Raw genomic sequence first — 20,925 nt, 5'->3', positions numbered from 1 at the left:
GGTCATTCAAGTTTTCAGGAATGGCCGTAGGAGAGATGCACGTAATTACAGGCCTATATCGTTGACGTCAATCTGATGTAGAATTATGGAATATGTTTTATGCTCAAGAATTATGGCGTTCAAGGAGAAGGAAAATCTCCTTTATAAAAATCAATATGGATTCCTCAAACAGACATCGTGTAAAACACAGCGCGCTCTGTATCTCCATGAGATCCATAGCACTGTAGACAACGGCGCTCAGGTTGATGCTGTATTCCTTGACTTCAGGAAGGCATTTGAGACTGTCCCACACTGCCGGTTAATGAAATAAGTACGAGCTTATCGAGTATCCGAGCAATTTGTGACTGGATCTAGAATTTCCGTGCAGACAGAACTCTGCACGTCGCTCTAACGGAACAAAATCGACGAATGTAAAGGGAATTTCCTGCGGAAGGAAGAGAAGATTAACGTCCCGTCAACAAAGGTGTCATTAGAGACGAGCACAAGCTCAGATTAGGGAATGATGGTGAAGGAAAGCGGCCGTGCTCTTTCGAAGGAACCAGCCCCGTATTCGCTTTAAGCGATTTAGGAAAATCATGGAAAGCCTAATACAGGATGGCTGAATGTGGATTTGTACCGTCGTCCTCCCCGAATGCGAGTCCAGCGTACTAATCACTGCGCTACCCCGAGGAAGTGTGATAGGACCGTTACTGTTTACAATGTTTGTAAATGGTCTAGTAGAGAGCGTCAAAAGCTCTTTAAGACTGAAACTTCCTGGCAGATTAAAACTGTGTGCCCGACCGAGACTCGAACTCGGAACCTTTGCCTTTCTTTAAGACTGTTCGCGGATGATATGGTTCCCGATACAAAGGTAGCAACGCCGGAAGCCGGCACTAATTTGCACGGAATCATATAACTCTCTTAGAAAATAGCTTTCGGAGATCGTTATTTGAAATATTCCTCCATGATATTGACAAGGGGAAGATTGAGTCAGTAATAAAATCACTAAAGACTATGGATCTGTTCTTTTAGAAACAGTAAATAGCCAGTCAGTTGAAAAATGGAAGGTTCATTAAACCCTTTTACCATTGGCCGTTTACTGTTCCTACCAGATACCTACGATTGATGCTCCAGCCACATACAAAATTTTAAAACTGAGGACTCTCATGGATATGATGGGGTATGTATCAGAATACTGAAGTACTGTTCTGCACATGTTAGCCCATTACTTAGCCGTATCTGTAACATTTCTTTGGGAACGATCAGTTTCCTGACCGATTAAACGGATCAGTAATGAAGACAGTTTTAGACCTACGTCCATGCCATCGGTGTTTGCTAAGGTTATTGAAAATGCTGTATGTACAAGAGTAATTGATCATTTAGTTCAAATAATTTGCTGTCAAATGTACTGTCTGGTTTTAGAAGTGGTCTGAAACTGAAAATACTATATTCTCTTTTCTCTGTGAGGCTCTGGACGGATTAAATAAAACTATATATGAAAGCCCTTTGGGTCTGGCCGTGAGTCGTGCACGGATAGCCAAATGGTAAGGCGACCATTCGCGGTAACTGGGAAATCAGGGTTCGAGTCCTGGACCGGAACAGATTTCCGCTGTCATCATTGCATTATACAGTTGATGGCAGTCCATATTCGCAGTTGCGAATACATTTCATGAATTAAATGTAAGGTTGCGAACGCTAGTCGTCTTCTGTTATTTAACTAAGGCGTCTTCGTTTATCACAAAATATTATTCCAGAACTTGGACTATTATGGAATAAGAGGAGCAATTCACAATTGGTTCACTTCTTACTTTAAGAACAGACAGCAGAAGGTCATTCTCCGCAGTACTGAAAATACCTACGATGTGCAGTCCCAATGGTGCACAATTAAGTGTGGGGTGCCCCAAGGTTCGGTGTTGGGGCCGCTACTGTTTCTTATTTATATAAATGATATGACTTTATTATCACATGTGATTCTAATATATTTCTGTTTGCTGATGACACCAGCTTGGTAGCGAAGGATGTTGTGTCCAATATTGACGCAGTATCACATAATCCAGTTCAAGACATAATTTTATGGCTTATTGAAAATAAAATGGTGCTATATCACAGTAAGACTCAGTTTTTTACACTTTCTAACATGCACTTCTACAAAAATTGAAATGTTGATTATACAGAGTGGTATATGATTAGTGCAATTGAACAGTTCCAATTCCTAGACGTTCAGATAGGTAACAAGATGTCATGGAAAGCCCATGTTCAGGATCTTGCTTTATTTACCATTAGAACATTATCTAAATACGTGGTAATTCCGCACCAAAAGTAGTGTGGTTTGTTTATTTTCACTCGCTTATGACGTATGGTACATTTTTTGGGGTAACTCTCACGATTGAAAAAGGGTATCTTTGGCTCAGAAACGGATAGTTCGGGCAATAAGTGGTGTAAATTTGCGAATCTCTTGTCGATCCCTGTTAAGTAGCCTGGGAATTCTGACATTGGCCTCTCAGTACATACCGTGTGGTTCTAGGCGCTACAGTCTGGAGCCGGTCGCAGGTTCGAATCCTGCCTCGAGCATGGATGTGTGTGATGTCTTTAGGTTAGTTAGGTTTAATTAGTTCTAAGTTCTAGGTGACTGATGACCTCAGAAGTTCAATCGCATAGTGCTCAGAGCCATTTGAACCATTTGAACCTCAGTACATATTTCCTTCAATATCGTTTGTTGTTGATATTCTCAAGAGTTGGCAACTTTCACTCAGTTAATTCTAGGCAGAAATCCAATCTGCATTTGGAACGCACCTCCTTGAGTCTTAAACAAAGGGCGTGCGGTATTTTGCTGCATCCATTTTCAGTAAGCTACCACAAGAATTCAAAAATCTTGGGAAGTCCAAACTGAAGAGTTTCCTAATGGTTCTCTCTTTCTATTCCGTCGAGGAACTCCTGGAATGATTAAAAACTTGATCTACTTACTTTGTTGATTATATTTACTTAAACCAATAGCTTCTTGTCTTTATAGGATTCAGGTACGTTTCATTTTATCTGTTAATACTCTCCTGTTACAATTTCACGTACTAACTCGTTCCATTACCATGGAGATCTGCTCCTCAGTTTGGCCCTACGGAACACGGTATACAAAATAAAAATAAAAAAAGAAGGTCCAATTAAGAGCGGCGCGTTTTGTCACGTGATCGGTTAGTCGGCGCGAGGGCGTTAAAGAGATACTCAACTAACTCCAGTGGCAGACGCTACAAGAGAGGCGTTGGGCGTCACGGAGAGGTTTTCTGTTGAAATTTCGAGAAAGTACTTTCCGGGAAGAATCGGACGACATATTACTTTCTCCCACATACATCTTACGAAATGACCACGACTTGAAAATTCTAGAAATTAGAGCTAATACAGAGGTTTACAGACAAGTCTTTCTTCCCACGCACCATTCACGACTGGAACGGGTTGCAGAGGAACAGTTAGTGTACGGTAAGTACTCTCCGCCACAAATCGTTAAGTGACTTGCGTAGAGTGATGTAGATGCAGATGTAGATTGTAACAGATCAACGTTTAGTTCGTAAGCCCGTACATGTCGACAAGGAGTGGAGAGTGGCTGACACCTGGGTGATGTCGGTAGGGTGCCGCACGGCGCGGCGCGGCGCAGCGCAGCGGGACGAGTCCTTGCTCCTGTCCCCCTCCTCCTCCTCCCCCTCCTCCTCCACCTCCACCTCCTCCTCCTCCGCCACCCACACCTGCCGATGGCGGCGAGTATAAAAGGCTACACTGCGAGCCCCGCGGCGGAAGTGCCGCCGCAGACCGACTGTCCACTCCCGACGCGACAACGACGACGGTAAGTCTGATCTACAAGATATCTACGCACAGCTGTCCTTCAGACGTACCCGATATTCTGTCTACGCTGGGCCCAGTATATGTTGGAACTAGTCCGTATATCCACCTGTCTCTACAGGTACAAGACTGCATCACATTATACTTCCCAGATGGTTCAGACGCTACAACTGGACTAGACTTAGTGGATCCTCTTTCAGTAGATGAAATTTTATGAAGCCAATGCAGTTTAGATATGAGTTCATTGGGGAAAAAATAAGTCACCCAGGCGCGTAACACAATGACAACAGTATTCATTCGCTACGTGTTGGACATGAGTGGATGTATCAGACACCGATGCCGAACAACTGCCGTCGCTAGAGATCGTCCAGGTTACACGGATGCTGTCCGTGACGATAGATAGTTCCACTTGGAACTAGAAATTGTCTATAGTATTTCAAATCCGCGAATTTTACAGGTACACAATTTTCCTTTCTCCTGGTCATTCCTCTTACCAAGCATTCACTCTTTTCGTCCGTTGAGCACGAACTGCCATTTGGAACACATCAGCTCGAACAGCCAAACCTATAGTCCTAACAGGACGATATAATCTTTCTGATTCAAAGTTTTTGTCGCGTAAACCGTATCAAATTATTAGAAAATCCTAGGTCCTCTTCCAATTTGCGCCTCCCCTTGATCGCTGTTCGCCCTGAATACTCCGTTAGGTCTATAAACAGTCCTAATCGGGTGCGTCGTAGAAGAGTGTACGATAACGACCTTGGCTACGGAAGCAGAGCCGTCCAGATTGTTCATCTGTAAGCGAATACTGCTTTGTACTGAAGGGATTTATCACGCACAATCTAGGACTCGTTTCAGCGGTCGCCATCTGTCATGATCGTCCATTAGACAAAGTTCTCATGTAAATTCCTTGTTGACCATCATATTCCCCACTACTTATCAAATCATTTGTTTCTGCAGGTAGACACACCCGTGAAATTAGCCACTTCTACTGCAGGATAATCTGTAAAACGTCCGAGAATGTTCATCCTTACTTCTCTTCACGTCAATATTGCGCCATTTGTTACACACCGCGGTGTACCTTAGTGGACATTCTGAACACTAATCTAATCTTCTGCAACAGTTTCCCACAACCTCTCTCCGTTCATTATATGCAGACTCTTGTGCGTACTGATAATTTCGATATATTAGGTATATAATTTTTTGTATAGTGATCTGCAAAAAGGAGTTTTAGAATATTGCAGAAGTCCATTATGACATAAGGTGTTCATGCATAGCTCAAGCAATGCAGATGTATACAACCCCACTGTAACAACACAGCAATCAAAGCTCATTACTAAACTTATCAGGATCACCATGTAGTAGCTCATGTATACATCAGCCGAGAGTTACACTGCGCCGGCCGGTGTGGCCGTGCGGTTCTAGGCGCTTCAGTCTGGAACCGCGTGACCGCTACGGTCGCAGGTTCGAATCCTGCCTCGGGCATGAATGTGTGTGATGTCCTTAGGTTAGTTAGGTTTAGGTAGTTCTAAGTTCTAGGGGACTGATGACCACAGATGTTAAGTCCCATAGTGCTCAGAGCCATTTGAACCAAGTTACACTGCAAGAAACAACTTTCTCCTGTATTGCAAAGGTACTTTGAAATCTGCCGTCTCCACAGTCGGGGGAATGGTATCGATACTTCGCAAGCTTGTGTCCATTGGAAAGTGTATAGGTGTGAATACTATTTTGCTGTTGAATGGCACCAAGCGCACTGCAACAAAAAGACAGAACACATGTTCACGAACATCACTAACATGTCACTGTGCTGACTGATTGTCTTAAACAAACACAGAAGACAAAAATGGTGCCATAAAAGAACACAGCATACAGCTGCATCGTTGCGTTGTTGTCATCAATTCGAAAATCTCATGCAGCCTTAATACACTTGCTGAAACGGAAGTTCAAGATTTAATTTCCTGTCAATGATGAGATCATTAGAAGCGGACAACAAATTGGAACAGGACGAAGAATGAACAGAAGGTCGGTTGCATTCTTTTCACAGGAACCATTCCAGCACTCGCTTTAATCGACTTAGGAAAACCACAGAAGATCTTAACCTGAAATGGTCAGATGAGAGCTGAATTTGCCCCTCCGGAATACGAGTCCCGTCTCTCAATCAATGCCCCACCTAGCTCGGTCACTTCCTTAACTGAAAGTCATAATAAACAATATGGAGCCATTATTGACTCACTGTAGGCTACTGCTGATGTGCCAAAATGTTGTGGTTCCGTTTGGTTTTTGTCTGGTGGGCAACGTAACGACTTTTCTTTTTAATCTTCCAAACTCTTCAAAGGCCTCCAGTCAGCAGTAACACCCTGAAAATTTAGTGTCTAATCACGATAGTATTTTCTAACAGTAAGTGTTCTCACAGGAAAATTGACTTATTTGCGGAATCTGTAAGCCACGTGTATGCATCCTTTTGTAAAAGCAGTGTGTAAGAGTGGTGAATTCACGGTCTTCAAGTAGCCTGAGTATGACAGCACACTTGCTTCCATGGAACACACAGGAGAATCTTCCCACGAGCGATGTACTGTAAGTCGGAGCGGTGCTTATCACATCTGCCATAACAGATAAACACCAAAGGCGTCTGTAAGTAAAGGTTCATTTACAGTGTCCAAGTCTATAGAATTTATCTCATTTATCTCCAAAAGCCCCTTCCCTTTGACGGGTGGCGCAGTTGTTACCTCATTGAATTAGAGGAGTACAATTTTAATTTTCGTGGCCCTACCCAGATTTAATTTTCCGCTGTTCCCTTGTTTTGTTGATGATCGCTGCTATGGTATCTTCAACAAGATGGCAGCCGATCTATTTTCTCTCGATTGCCCATCGATGCTGGTGCATTATTCCTCACGAACTTGGAGGTGTCGACGTCGGGTAGAACAGTTAACATTCTTTCCTTCTTTTATCTTCCATTGCTAAATGTAGACCATATCCATAGACGATCTCTTCCACTGAGTTGAAAACAGGCCCTTAGATTTAAAAGCTGAAAACAGGTGTGACAGGAAACACCGCTGAGGAACTCGAAGGCACTGTTTCATTTGACTGTTTGTTTTGCTGCTTCCACCGAGACTGTTTGTTTTGCTGCTTCCACCGACTTGCGACAATCTTTTCGAACGGCATGTCATTTACGTCTCTGAGTTGGGTTTGCAACCGTATAAAGCACATTTCTGATTTGTTTACTATTCCCGGGTCGTGGTTTGAGCAATGGTAGGTCACTTTTGCGATTAGTGACAGAGCGTACGTAATCATTGTGTCTGTCATTTTGCCTCATTTCTGCTTGCACAAATGGTGTTTCTTCGTGTAACTTTATACGAGTTCTGCAGAAAGTGTTTCCACGGTCTTGTAACAGATGTTTATGGGGGAATCTCGTCTACATATGAAGGGCTTATTTCAATAGTGGTACAAGTCCATTACCTCCACTTTTCTGTCTATAATGCTTCTGAAATTAATGATCCAAATAAACAGAATGAAAGATTCATCCCTAGCAAGAAGCCATATGCTTGAATGTTTCTGGTATCTCAACTGCAGATTTTTCAGCGTTCATTTAACTTTAGCACTCTGTATCTCACAATGAACAAAAAATGGACTTCTACCACTATTGAGATAAGCCCTTCCTATGTCTACCTTCTATGTCATCTTAGTAGACTTCAATAAAGCTATGATTATGTAAACTGAAGGTGATGATGATGATGAGGTCCCATACTCCAAGGAGCGTAGGGGACGATGCGGGAGACTCGCACGGCTGTACTACGCAAAGTCCTAGTGGAGGTGGTTTGCCATTGCCTTCCTCCGACCGTAATGGGGATGAATGATGATGATGAAAACGACACAACAATACACAGTCATCACGAGGCAAGAAAAATCCCTGACCACGCCGAGAATCGAACCCGGGACCCCGTGCGCGGGAAGCGAGAACGTTACTGCAAGACCACGAGCTGCGGACAGACTGAAGGTGGCGTGGGGAAAGAGGAAAGGAAAGGAACTAATGATATGAGCTGCATCGGGACTTTATGCGGAATCAGCGGCGACGATTGAAAATGTGTACCTGACGGGGACTCGAAACAGGGATTTCTTGATTACTAGGCAGTTGTGATAAACACTGCTGCACGCGGACAGTGCTAGTCACAACTGCGCGCACTATCTCGCTACACTCCTCAGTCAACTCACATTCCCACCTACCATCTATCACCACCTATCCGCAATCCCCGTCCATGTCTTCCAAAGTCGCTAATTTTAAATTTGCGCTAGAGGTAGAAAGTAGATGTGTACATGCACAGAAGGTTGAGTATTCGTTGCCGATCAAGGCGAATTGATTACATGAATTTGTGGTGTCTGCTCTTTCGGACATGCCGTAAAGAAGTAACACCACATACACACACACACACATACACACACACACACACACACAAACACACACAATGCATTCACGTATAACTGATTCGCCTCGATGGGCAATGAATTCACAACCTTCAATTCTGGGGCACATTTACGTTCAATCTCCAGTGCGAGTCTAAAATTAGCAAGCATGGGGGACATGGAGAGGTACTGTGGGTAGAGGCGAGAGGTCAGAATGTGAGTCGCCTGGAAGCGTGTTGAGATACTCCGCGCCTTTGGCAAACAGTCTGTCCTGGAGGTTCAGGGTTCAATTACCGGTCCGGCGCACATTTTCACTCGTAGCCGCTGATTCCGCATAAAATGCCAATGCAGAGCTAATGTCATTAGTTCCTTCCCTTTCATTTCCTTTCCTTCTCCCTCCTATACGTATCACAGCTGCCGAGTCCAAGTGGTGTATGTTCTTTCGGAGATCCCCAGAAGAACAGATACCACGAATTCATACACTCCTGGAAATTGAAATAAGAACACCGTGAATTCATTGTCCCAGGAAGGGGAAACTTTATTGACACATTCCTGGGGTCAGATACATCACATGATCACACTGACAGAACCACAGGCACATAGACACAGGCAACAGAGCATGCACAATGTCGGCACTAGTACAGTGTATATCCACCTTTCGCAGCAATGCAGGCTGCTATTCTCCCATGGAGACGATCGTAGAGATGCTGGATGTAGTCCTGTGGAACGGCTTGCCATGCCATTTCCAGCTGGCGCCTCAGTTGGACCAGCGTTCGTGCTGGACGTGCAGACCGCGTGAGACGACGCTTCATCCAGTCCCAAACATGCTCAATGGGGGACAGATCCGGAGATCTTGCTGGCCAGGGTAGTTGACTTACACCTTCTAGAGCACGTTGGGTGGCACGGGATACATGCGGACGTGCATTGTCCTGTTGGAACAGCAAGTTCCCTTGCCGGTCTAGGAATGGTAGAACGATGGGTTCGATGACGGTTTGGATGTACCGTGCACTATTCAGTGTCCTCTCGACGATCACCAGTGGTGTACGGCCAGTGTAGGAGATCGCTCCCCACACCATGATGCCGGGTGTTGGCCCTGTGTGCCTCGGTCGTATGCAGTCCTGATTGTGGCGCTCACCTGCACGGCGCCAAACACGCATACGACCATCATTGGCACCAAGGCAGAAGCGACTCTCATCGCTGAAGACGACACGTCTCCATTCGTCCCTCCATTCACGCCTGTCGCGACACCACTGGAGGCGGGCTGCACGATGTTGGGGCGTGAGCGGAAGACGGCCTAACGGTGTGCGGGACCGTAGCCCAGCTTCATGGAGACGGTTGCGAATGGTCCTCGCCGATACCCCAGGAGCAACAGTGTCCCTAATTTGCTGGGAAGTGGCGGTGCGGTCCCCTACGGCACTGCGTAGGATCCTACGGTCTTGGCGTGCATCCGTGCGTCGCTGCGGTCCGGTCCCAGGTCGACGGGCACGTGCACCTTCCGCCGACCACTGGCGACAACATCGATGTACTGTGGAGACCTCACGCCCCACGTGTTGAGCAATTCGGCGGTACGTCCACCCGGCCTCCCGCATGCCCACTATACGCCCTCGCTCAAAGTCCGTCAACTGCACATACGGTTCACGTCCACGCTGTCGCGGCATGCTACCAGTGTTAAAGACTGCGATGGAGCTCCGTATGCCACGACAAACTGGCTGACACTGACGGCGGCGGTGCACAAATGCTGCGCAGCTAGCGCCATTCGACGGCCAACACCGCAGTTCCTGGTGTGTCCGCTGTGCCGTGCGTGTGATCATTGCTTGTACAGCCCTCTCGCAGTGTCCGGAGCAAGTATGGTGGGTCTGACACACCGGTGTCAATGTGTTCTTTTCTCCATTTCCAGGAGTGTATATAACAGCTATGATTATTGTTTCCTTGAAATATTGTGGTACGTTGTCACTGAACAGGATCAAAGAAGTGAACAAGCCACTGTCAATCATATTCTGACAGCATTTTCTAGATAGCATCTGTTATGGACTCTTAAACTTCATAACCTTGCGTGCTGCCTACTACGCGAGTAAGGAGCGCTGTCTAGGATGCCCTGAATGTTCGGAAAACCTCACGATTGATGGTGTTTAGCTTCTTTAAATTTTCTTTCCCAGTTCTTGAGTAATTTTCTACCTACTACTTGACCTAGGGCCAGTTCTGAATCAAGCAAATGTAAGCAATGTATTCCTTTCTTGCCTTCCTTAAACCGACGCCTCCATATGTTTGGTGTCAGACTTCCGTGTGACCATTAAGCAACTTTTTTGAGAATTTTCAGTCACTGAACTTTAGGTAAATCTTCTAAAACCATCACTCCACATCTTAGGAGACTACCTTTAGACTTTGGAGGAGTACGTAGGTATTATCTAAAGATAAATGACGGTAAAAAGTCTCATAAGACTTTTTAGAACTTTCAGGGAATCTGGGAAGCAGTGATCATAGCAGATTCCGGTATAGTCAACGGAACATGTCTTACTCATTGTGGTAGTAGCAGCGTGGTTTAAGGCGACTTGTCACGGCTCGCGCGGCTGCCCCCGTCGGAGGTTCGAGTCCTCCCTCGGGCATGGGTGTATGTGTTCTCCTTAACGTAAGATAGTTTAAGTTAGATTAAGTAGTGTGTAAGCTTAGGGACCCATGAACTCAGCAGTTTGGTCTTATAGAACTTACCACAAATTTCCAATTTACTCATTGTAGGAATCATTGCGAAGCATATAGAATACTTTACAGCAAAATAAAGGATTCATCGAGGTCGGTGAATAAAGTGATCCCACTACATTTGCCGCAATTTCATCATGACTGCTCAATGGTCTTGTTAATATTTTTGAACCAAGAAATTTTTCATACGATTGTCATAACGGGATAATCTGTTTGACCACATTGGCAGCCTCCTTCCCTGAAGTTCCTGACTGGCGTTTAGTGGAGCATCGTCTCGAACTTGGGATGGCTATTTCCTCTTATGAAGTGTTTATGTTTCCTGGAAGAATTCATCCTCTACGGCTGTTGCTTCCTAGTTTCAGCTAAATATTTGCCATCGCACCCTGAGAACTAAGCGTATAGAAAGGAACTGTTACACAAGCGGGTATTCTCTTTGAGATGCAATGGTTCTAAGATTTGGGTCAAAACCGGACACATTGGATAGGAAACAGAAAATCGGACCAGTCTAGCTAAAGCACAACGTGACTGAGAATCTGTGACAGTGCGGGGAAAAAACTAAAGTACTGTCTTCTCCCTCCTATTAAACACGACTTCCATATTATAACACAAGACACAGTCTTAGTGTGTATCCATAGAGACTGCTGTCTAATATGAACACTCGTTGTGGATGATTGGATTATCCTGGTGCTACCTGATTACATGTAATACGCTATTCAAAAATGGTTCAAATGGCTCTGAGAACTATGGGACTTAACATCTCAGGTCATCAGTCCCCTAGAACTTAGAACTACTTAAACCTAACTAACCTAAGGACATCACACACATCCATGCCCGAGGCAGGATTCGAACCTGCGATCGTAGCGGTCGCGCGGTTCCAGACTCAAGCGCCTAGAACCGCTCGGCCACCAAGGCCGACAATGGTTCAAATGGTTCAAATGGCTCTGAGCACTATGCGACATAACTTCTGAGGTCATTAGTCGCCTAGAACTTAGAACTAATTAAACCTAACTAACGTAAAGACATCACACACATCCATGCCCGAGGCAGGATTCGAACCTGCGACCGTAGCGGTCGCTCTGCTCCAGACTGTAGCGCCTAGAACCGCACGGCCACTCCGGCCGGCAATACGCTATTTACTGATAGCGTGTGCCACGAGTTCTGTAGCGGTTGCCTGTTCGTTTTGCTTCCCTCACAAACCAAAACGGGAATCTCTAACTGTGCTGTGCGATTAGTTCGCCGTCTCACACGCTGACCGTCTGTCACTGGCTTCAACAACACTCTTGTGGTAAGTGCCTCGGGACGACGAAAAATATCTTCGAAAGGGCGAAGAAATGAATAATATGAGAATGAACCACTGACGACCAGGTCATAAGAGATCGAGCATAGGATCAGAGGGTTAAGGGTGGGAAGAATATCGGTCGTGCATTTTCAAACCAATGACTGCAGTATTGGACTTCTGTAATTTAGGCAAATCATGGGAAATCTAAATCAGTTAAGATAGGGAGGGGGCCTGGTACTGGCTCCTCCTGAATGAAGAGTCCAGCGAGTGAACCACTGCACCACTACGCTCAGTAATATCTTCCATTTCGGTTGGCGTCTGTTTGAAACTTTTTCTCGTAGTTTTTCATTCTCGGAGAAGTGGTTGTTAGCAATCGTACTGAAAGCTAAAGAGGTGTTACTGTGTGTTCCATTGCTCTTCCCTTTACTTCAGATCGCGTTGCTAGATGTTTCCGACATATGGTTTTCTATCTCGAAGCATCCATTTGAAGCCAATACACTGTCCGCCTCGTTTTGACTTAATAAAATGGCTCTGAGCACTATGGGACTTAACAGCTGTCGTCATCAGTCCCCTAGAACTGAGAACTACTTAAACCTAACTAACCCAAGGACATCACACACATCCATGCCCGAGGCAGGATTCGAACCTGCGACCGTAGCAGTCGCGCGGTTCCGGACTGCGCGCCTAGAACCGCGAGACCACCGCGGCCGGCGACTTAATATGTTGTGGCTATGTGGCATATATAAAACCCATACCTGTTTATAAAATTTTATACAAAATGTTCGGGAAAATATTTTAAAATATTTGGCTATTCTGTTTACATATTTTATAAAGCTCTCTACTTGACAAGTCAAAACCGGCAGAAGACGAAAGTTGGAGCAGACATCGCACGTGAATCAGGACTGTTCAATGTGTTACATCTGATTCATCTGAGGTTTGAGTTTACAGAAGATGTCTACGCCCTGCTGGCCGAACAAGAGACAAGGAACATTAGTTACATTGTAATTGACTTTTTTATCCCTGAGTGCGTCCTGACTATTACTCTAAGGTTGCAGTATCTAACATAACAAATCTATTCCTGTCACTACATTGTTTACATTGGTATGAAGTTAAATATGTTTCTGAAGTAGATTCCATTTTCTAGTTTACATCTGATTCAGTTTCTTCTCTCTTTAAAGAAGCTGATATTGAAAATGAGACTAATTTCACTAAAGCAGACACAAACAACGCCAGAAACAAGATAAACATTGTAAATTCACATTCGTACTTATCTTTACACTAAACTGAAACTAAGACCTCTTTCTCTCAAAATTAACACCTGCCTCGTTTTGTTTATATACAGTGGAAAACGAGTGAGATGTAAGATGAAAGTCTACATCGTATTCCTTGAAGACAGAAAACACAAACCTGATGTGGGATAACATTATCACCGGAAAACGGGACACTGTTAATATCGTTTGTACAGCATAAGAAATTATTTTACTGTGTACATTGTTCATGAAATTTTATGGCAGGGAAAAACGTAGCCAGACATTCCGTAGAAGGTGCATATAAAGTTAAGGTTCTATTTCCTGACCAGGTATTTCACCAGGTCTCACACCACTTGGTTTCCTGTGGAGCCATGTGAAATGTCTTGTGTATAAGACATCTGTGGCAATGTCATGGCCACAATTCTCACTGTCTGTGAAATTATGCCAACACCGGGATTATTTCAAGCGGTACGACACCACTGGAAATTATTGAACCTACCCGTACCACTCGCCCAGTTTGATGCAGCAAACTGAGGACATAGACCACTGATCAAAATTAAATAAATGTAAAAATATCCTTGACAAATCTTTCGATCTAATCTAGACCATGGACTACGCTACAGATTAGAGTGACAAAAGAATTAAGATTTCATATTTACCTTTGTTAACTTCACCAACCTAAACTGTACCTCAGGCTATATTACTAATCAGTCTGTTACTGTACCCAACACACATACTATATATATATATATATGCACTAAAGAGCCAAAACAACTGGTAAACCTGCCTAATATCGTGTAGGGTCCCCATGAGCACGCATAAGTGCCACAACAGGACGTGTCATGGACTCGATTAATGTCTGAAGTAGTGCTGGAGGGAACTGACACCATGAATCCTGCAAGGCTGTCTATAAATCCGTAAGAGTACCAGGGGATGGAGATCTCTTCTGAACAGCTCCTTGCAAGACATCTCAGATATTCTCAATAATTTTCACGTCTAGGGAGTTTCGTGGCCAGTGGATGTGCTTAACACAGAAGAGTGTTCCTGGAGCCATTCTGTAGCAATTCTGGGCTTGTGGGGTGTCGCGCTATCCTGCTCTAACTGCCCAAGTCTGTCGGAATGCACAATGGAAATGAATGGATGCAGGTGATCAGACAGCATACTTACCTACTTGCCCCCTGTCAGAGTCGTATATAGACGTATCAGGGGTCCCACACCCCACACCATTATAGAGCCTCCACCAGTTTGGTCAGTTCTCTGCTGACATGCAGGGTCCATGGATTCAGCCGGCCAGAGTGACCGAGCGGTTCTAGGCGCTACAGTCTGGAACCGCGCGACCGCTACGGTCGCAGGTTCGAATCCTGCCTCGGGCATGGATGTGTGTGATGTCCTTAGGTTAGTTAGGTTTAAGTAGTTCTAAGTTCTAGGGGACTGATGACCTCAGAAGTTAAGTCCCATAGTGCTCAGAGCCATTTGAACCATTTTGAATCCATGGATTCATGAGATTGTCTCGACACCAGTAAACGTCCATTCGCTCGATACAATTTGAAGTGAGACTCGTCCGACAAGGCAGCATGTTTCCAGTTATCAACAATCTAATGTCTGTGTTGATGGGCCCAGGCGAGGAGTAAAGCTTTGCAGTCTTCAAGGTTACACTAGTATGCCTTCGGCTCGGAAAGCCCATATCTATGATGTTTCGTTGAATGGTTCACATGCTGACACTCGTTGATGACCCAGCACAGAAATCTGCAGCAATATGCGGAAGGGTTGCATTTCTGTCGCGTTGAACGATTCCCTTCAATCATCGTTGGTCCTGCTCTTGCGGGATCTGTTTCCGGCCGCAGCGATTTGGAGATTTGATGTTTTACGGGATTCCTGATATTCACAGTACACTCGTAAATGGTCTTACGGGAAAATCCCCACTTCATTGCTATCTCGAAGATGCTGTGTCTCATCGCTCGTGCGCCGACTATATCACCACGTTCAAACTCACTTAAATTTTGATAACCTGCTATTGCACCAGCAGTAACCAGTCTAACAACTGCGCCAGACACTTCCGCACATATGACGCTATCAGAAGGTTGAACTCAACAAAAGCACTTCGCGCGACCACGTCACACCTACATAAAAGATGGGGAACTCCATTTTCATCGGTTTTTTGTGTACAGCACCTTGTGCAAGTCGTTTAGGTAGGAAACATTATTACATAAATGTACCTACCTGGGGGAAGTAGTCTGCTGGAAGCTGGCGACTTCCCAGCCAGCCACTGTGCAGGTTGGTTCAAATGGCTCTGAGCACTATGGGACTTAACTTCTGAGGTCATCAGTCTCCTAGTACTTAGAACTACTTAAACCTAACTAACCTTAGGACATCACACACATCCATTCCGGAAGCAGGATTCGAACCTGCGACCGTAGCGGTCGCGCGATACCAGACTGTAGCGCCTAGAACCGCTCGGCCACCACGGCCGGCCGCTGTGCAGGACTTGAGGGAAATGTGACGTTGACGGTGTTGCCGGCAGCAATCTGCTCGTAATCTTCTGCACTGTCTCCTTATTCATGTCTCATGGCAGATCTACCGATACTAGATGAGGAATAGTATTGTTTGAACTACTGTCGTTCAGCCACCTTAACAGGCTTACTAGTTATAATCCAACAAGAAGAAAACACGATCTGGAACAACTGTTCTTGCCTATAGGTACCGGATTCTTGGATCCCTGGAATCTGCGTCGATCACTTATTTCAGTTAACTTATTATTACGTTTTCTATTTTACAATTAATTAGTTATGAAATTAGAGAATTGATTACAGGCTTTCTCATTCTAATTGCTGACATATGCTACCCGATCTCTTCTGCCTCATTTCAGTAAATTCATCTGTCTAGAATTAGAACAATGTACCTGCCATCTCGTCAGTCACTTAAGTGGTGGGAGGATACATCCTTAAGGTGACTGCTGTTACACTTTTTTCTTAACGGTAGGACTACAAAGTATGAAAGACACAATTATTACCTTTCCCTTTTGAGTTTGCGTGCTTCTTTCTCTGACACAGTCATTTTTGCTCGTTGAAGGCCTTTGTCCTTATTCTATATCTTCTTTAGCTTTGCTATATCGTGAATATCCTCACTATGTTTTACGACAGGATTCGCCAGTTTGTAGGTGTGGTCTGCTATAACCTGTATACTCTCAGACGGACTGGAGTAAAGCAGACAAAATTTCGCAATTCTTTTTTGCCAGAAGGTCAGACTTATTTCACGTTAGTACCTTTTCACCTATATTGAATGTGGTAGGCTCGTGGCTTCTGTCAGGGTTTCTTTTCCGTTTTCCTTCCTTTCTCGGCTACTCTTCCGCCATTTGTGGCTTATCCTTCCACAGATGGGGAGTTTTTCTCCGAAAATTAGGCGCTTACTCAATTTTATTTATTAATGATTCAGATGTTTGTAATATCTCATGTGTCGATGGGAGCATTAAGCAATAAAATATCTTCTCGAATGTTGCAGAAAAGCCACCGAGATCCAACGTTTCCCGAGCAATGAAATCTCCCTACCTTCCCTATTTCTCTGAGGTCTCTAACGAGCGGATTCTGAAATCTGTGTTTTCTTCCCCTTGTTGCCCCCTCGTCATTACAGGCGTCGACCGGTAATTCATTATCCCAACTTCGTCTATTCTGCTACATCTATTTCTTCTTACTGAATCCTAGCCTCTTAAATCCCCTTACTTGGTATTCAGATTAGTTTCTCTGTTAGTGTCCGACCAGCAAATTCTTTCCCGATTCCATGGTTGTCTCGATACGCTAGTATTTCTGTCCCATTTGGCGGAGTGGCTCTTTCAGATAGGAATTCATACGAATCCACCAAAAATTCTATAATTTCCTGTATAGTCTGTAATCTTACCCTTAAGAGTTCTTTCCTAACAATTGGGAATTCTTCTTATTAGCTGGTTAAAAAATAGTTCCTAACTGCTATCAAGTAATATTCTACCACAGCCGACTGTCAATGGCTAAAAGTCGAACAAAACATCGATTTTGTTTTTCTGTTAGTATCGTTGTTCCAAACCACTCAAAATTTTGTACATGTCTGAAAACTTTCCCCATGAGGAATTTTTATTATTCCGTTGCATCAACGTCATGGCATCAGCAATGCTTGGAATCTAACAGTCATCTGATTCTCTACTCAATCAATTTCCCAATTTCCTGGCTCTCTCATTACAAGGTTAGTTTACGTTGAAGAACCTTAGTTTACAGGTTCTGTGGACGTCGTTGACAACTGCACCCAGACGTTACGTTGTTGGCTCCCGCAGCACACTGACTCTGAGAAGAAGATATTATATTTACAGTACTGTTGTCTCTATCAAAAATGATTTCCGTTAATTCCAGATTAGAGGCACCTCGCCCTGTTATTTAAAGTCTGGAACAGCGCGCCCGCTACGGTCGCAGGTTCGAATCCTGCCTCGGGCATGAATGTGTGTGATGTCCTTAGATTAGTCAGGTTTAAGTAGTTCTAAGTTCTAGGGGACTGATGACCTCAGAAGTTAATTCCCATAGTGCACAGAGCCACTTTTGTTATTTAAAATCTGTACACAATCTTATCCACCTTAAAAATTAAATATCCGGAAATATCTGTTCTGTAGCAGTAAAGACTTATGCTCTTTTTGGCGCATTGGTAAGCGTCACAGGCTCGGATGGAAGCGACACTTACTGCCTGTTCGCGTCAGTGATGCGTTTGGCTACTAGTGTTAGGTCCGCCCTGCTCACGTGTTACAGCCGAAATAGTGAGGAGTAGTGGAAATTAACACCACACGCAATCCCTGAAACCCAACCTAAGAAGTGGCAAATACGTTTCGTTGGGGCGTTTAAGACTAACAAATCATCCTCGATCACTATGGCACAGTTTTATTAACTCCGACCCTCTTCAGAACTAAATGCAATTTTCTGGGAACTTTGACTTGGTTCCTCCAATTTCAGAGAATATATTTCGTTTACTAACGTTCAGTTCGTATCGTAATTTATTGTATCACCTTAAATAATTAACATGTTGGGATACATCATAAATACAGCTGTTTGGATACATGAATAAAAAGGGAATAAATGGTGTTTACTTTCCACCCCGAAAACATTTTTAATGTCTTCGTTTATCCGCCTATTGAGTTAATCTCGCTGTCACAGCCATACCTTCACCTTCGAGTATACACGCCGTCTGCGTTTATTTATCTCAGGCTAGCCTTTTCCCATCTGGAAATTAGTGTCCGGTAAAACTAGGGCTAAAACATCGTGCATGGACTGCGACGAGATATATGGGAATTCTGTGGTTTAGCAATTTATTCAATAACGTACATAAACAGCAAAGAAAAAAACTAATCATGAAAAGTATGGTACAGTTGAATAACCTGACGCATAAATTTATTCATTTTCCTCCCGCTTGATTCTGTAACCCTCGCGAATCAATTTTATTCAGATCTTACGCTGTCCGACATCATACCAACTTAGTAATGGAGAGAAGTGCCGCCAGAGTACAGAATTCCTCCCGAAGTGAGACAAGGACCTACGTGTTGCTGAAGTGCGCCATGTGGTTGATCTGTTATCCCTCTCGCTCACGTCATTAACTGTTTTAACATATAACTATAAATATACAGTGTAGCGCCGTCCTACAAATCTCTGCTCCAAGACTCATCCACGCGCATTAAAAACGCGACAGGTTGCAGAAACATGCTGCAGTGCACTGGAAAGTTGCACCACCATCCCGTCTCAAATGAGTCATGTCCATAAGCGAGACACTAAATGAGGCAACATCACCCACAACTGACTTAGCAATACTTCATGTTACTTCGACTACGAAGAAACGTTAATAAAAGGAAAACGACCTGCGGCCGCTTGCGCATACTTTCCTTATGGTACAGCAGCCTGAAGAGATCTGTAGATTGCAAGAACTCTAATGTATACTCGGAGTGAAGCACGCTCAGTGCAGCGGGCGTTTTTTTTATTCTGTACCCTCACGATTTTCTGAGGATTTCATTTTTCAAGCGAAAGGACACGTTCCAGAAGCTCCAGCCGAGATCTATTTGTCTACTTTTCAATCCATCCCTGGAGTTTTTCACCCTCTCCTTTCTTATAAACATCATCAATGTAAACACAGCACAACTCTGTACATTGATTGTATTAACTTACACGTAACTGTGAAACATTCACCCAAGAGGAGTCAGTTAATAAAAGCTTTGTACCAGGCTGTGACCGAGCGAGGTGGCGCAGTGGTTAGCACACTGGACTCTCATTCGGAAGGACGACGGTTCAATCCAGCGTCCGGCCATCCTGATTTAGGTTTTCCGTGATTTCCCTAAATCGCTCCAGGCAAATTCCGGGATGGTTCTTTTGAAAGGGCACGACCGACTTCCTTCCCCGTCCTTCCCTAATCCGATGAGACCGATGACCTCGCTGCTTGGTCTCTTCCCCCAAACAATCCCCCCCCCCCCCCCACCCAGGCTGTGAGCCACGATAACGCATTCGCAATCAATGAGATAGCTTCACACCGTCATGTCATACAACTCCTGAAAGCAGCAGTGTCTACGCATATGTAGTGGAACAATCATGTACGCTCACTTGCAGTGAAAGCAAATGGCAATCTCTGATTCACTGTTGCTGACATTTTATCTGGCGCTCATTCATGGACACCCTAACACATAACTCCCTCGCATACGCTTACCTTATTGGACGTAGTTTCATACAATGCTACTGATCCGTAGTTTAGTTTAATTGTGATACTGAGGTTTCAATAAACTCGCCCGGATACCGAGAACGTTAACGCGCCGTTCCCTGGATTCGGGGAGGAGAACCTGCCCCGGATCGATTAACTACGAAGGCTGGTGAACCGGCCAGCCTGGATGTGGTTTCCCACATCCAGCTAGGTGAATACCAGGCTGTTACCCACGTCCCGCATCAGATACATAGTACGCAAGGTCTAGGAAACATTACCACACTTGAACACAGATTTACTCGAGACGCAGACAGATGCGGTACACAAGATTTCGTCGCAGGTGGAAGAGATGGCGTCAGAAAGCGTATCCGACCACCAACTGCCGCTAACATTGCCTCAACCCATGTGGCAAATGCCAACTCTATAAGAAGGAACGGGGAATGCCAAAGGAGGAGAGGAAGACTGAAGTTTGAATAACGAACAAAATCCTTGCGAAATATGTGTATATTACCATGAAGCAGCAACAACGTGTATCCGATGCTGTCCAATTAGGCTGTCATCAGTGTTGCCAGTACTACAGCAATCGAAAATGCAATGACCTCTAAAGTGATATACAGCTGTACTGTCACTGTCCATCGTTCTGCTGTTATTATCTCGATATTCTGTCTGTAAGTGCTCACCCAGAGCCGAGGAACCCTCTTTTGTAATGGTGGCGTGTCACGTCACTGTTATGGCATCAGCAAAACCATACGTCAAAATTACAACATGTTCTTCAATCCAAAATGTCTTTTATAAAATTTAGAATTACACTCTAAGACA

At 44.4% G+C, this 20,925-nt stretch overlaps 1 protein-coding gene across 1 annotated transcript in view; it reads left to right on the top strand.

The window, feature by feature from the left end:
- The first annotated feature begins 3,749 nt into the window (after positions 1–3,749).
- Positions 3,750–20,925, top strand: part of LOC124798438 (aromatic-L-amino-acid decarboxylase-like) — a 178,251-nt gene continuing 161,075 nt past the window's right edge. The window contains exon 1 of the mRNA XM_047261855.1: positions 3,750–3,808. The gene's annotated coding sequence lies outside the window, so the exon portion shown is untranslated. The remainder of the gene's footprint in view (positions 3,809–20,925) is intronic.

The sequence above is a fragment of the Schistocerca piceifrons genome, chromosome 5 (genome assembly GCF_021461385.2).
Source record: "Schistocerca piceifrons isolate TAMUIC-IGC-003096 chromosome 5, iqSchPice1.1, whole genome shotgun sequence".
Taxonomy (NCBI): domain Eukaryota; kingdom Metazoa; phylum Arthropoda; class Insecta; order Orthoptera; family Acrididae; genus Schistocerca; species Schistocerca piceifrons.
The sequence above is the reverse complement of the archived record's forward strand: the minus strand, read 5'-3'. Positions and strand labels throughout refer to the sequence as shown.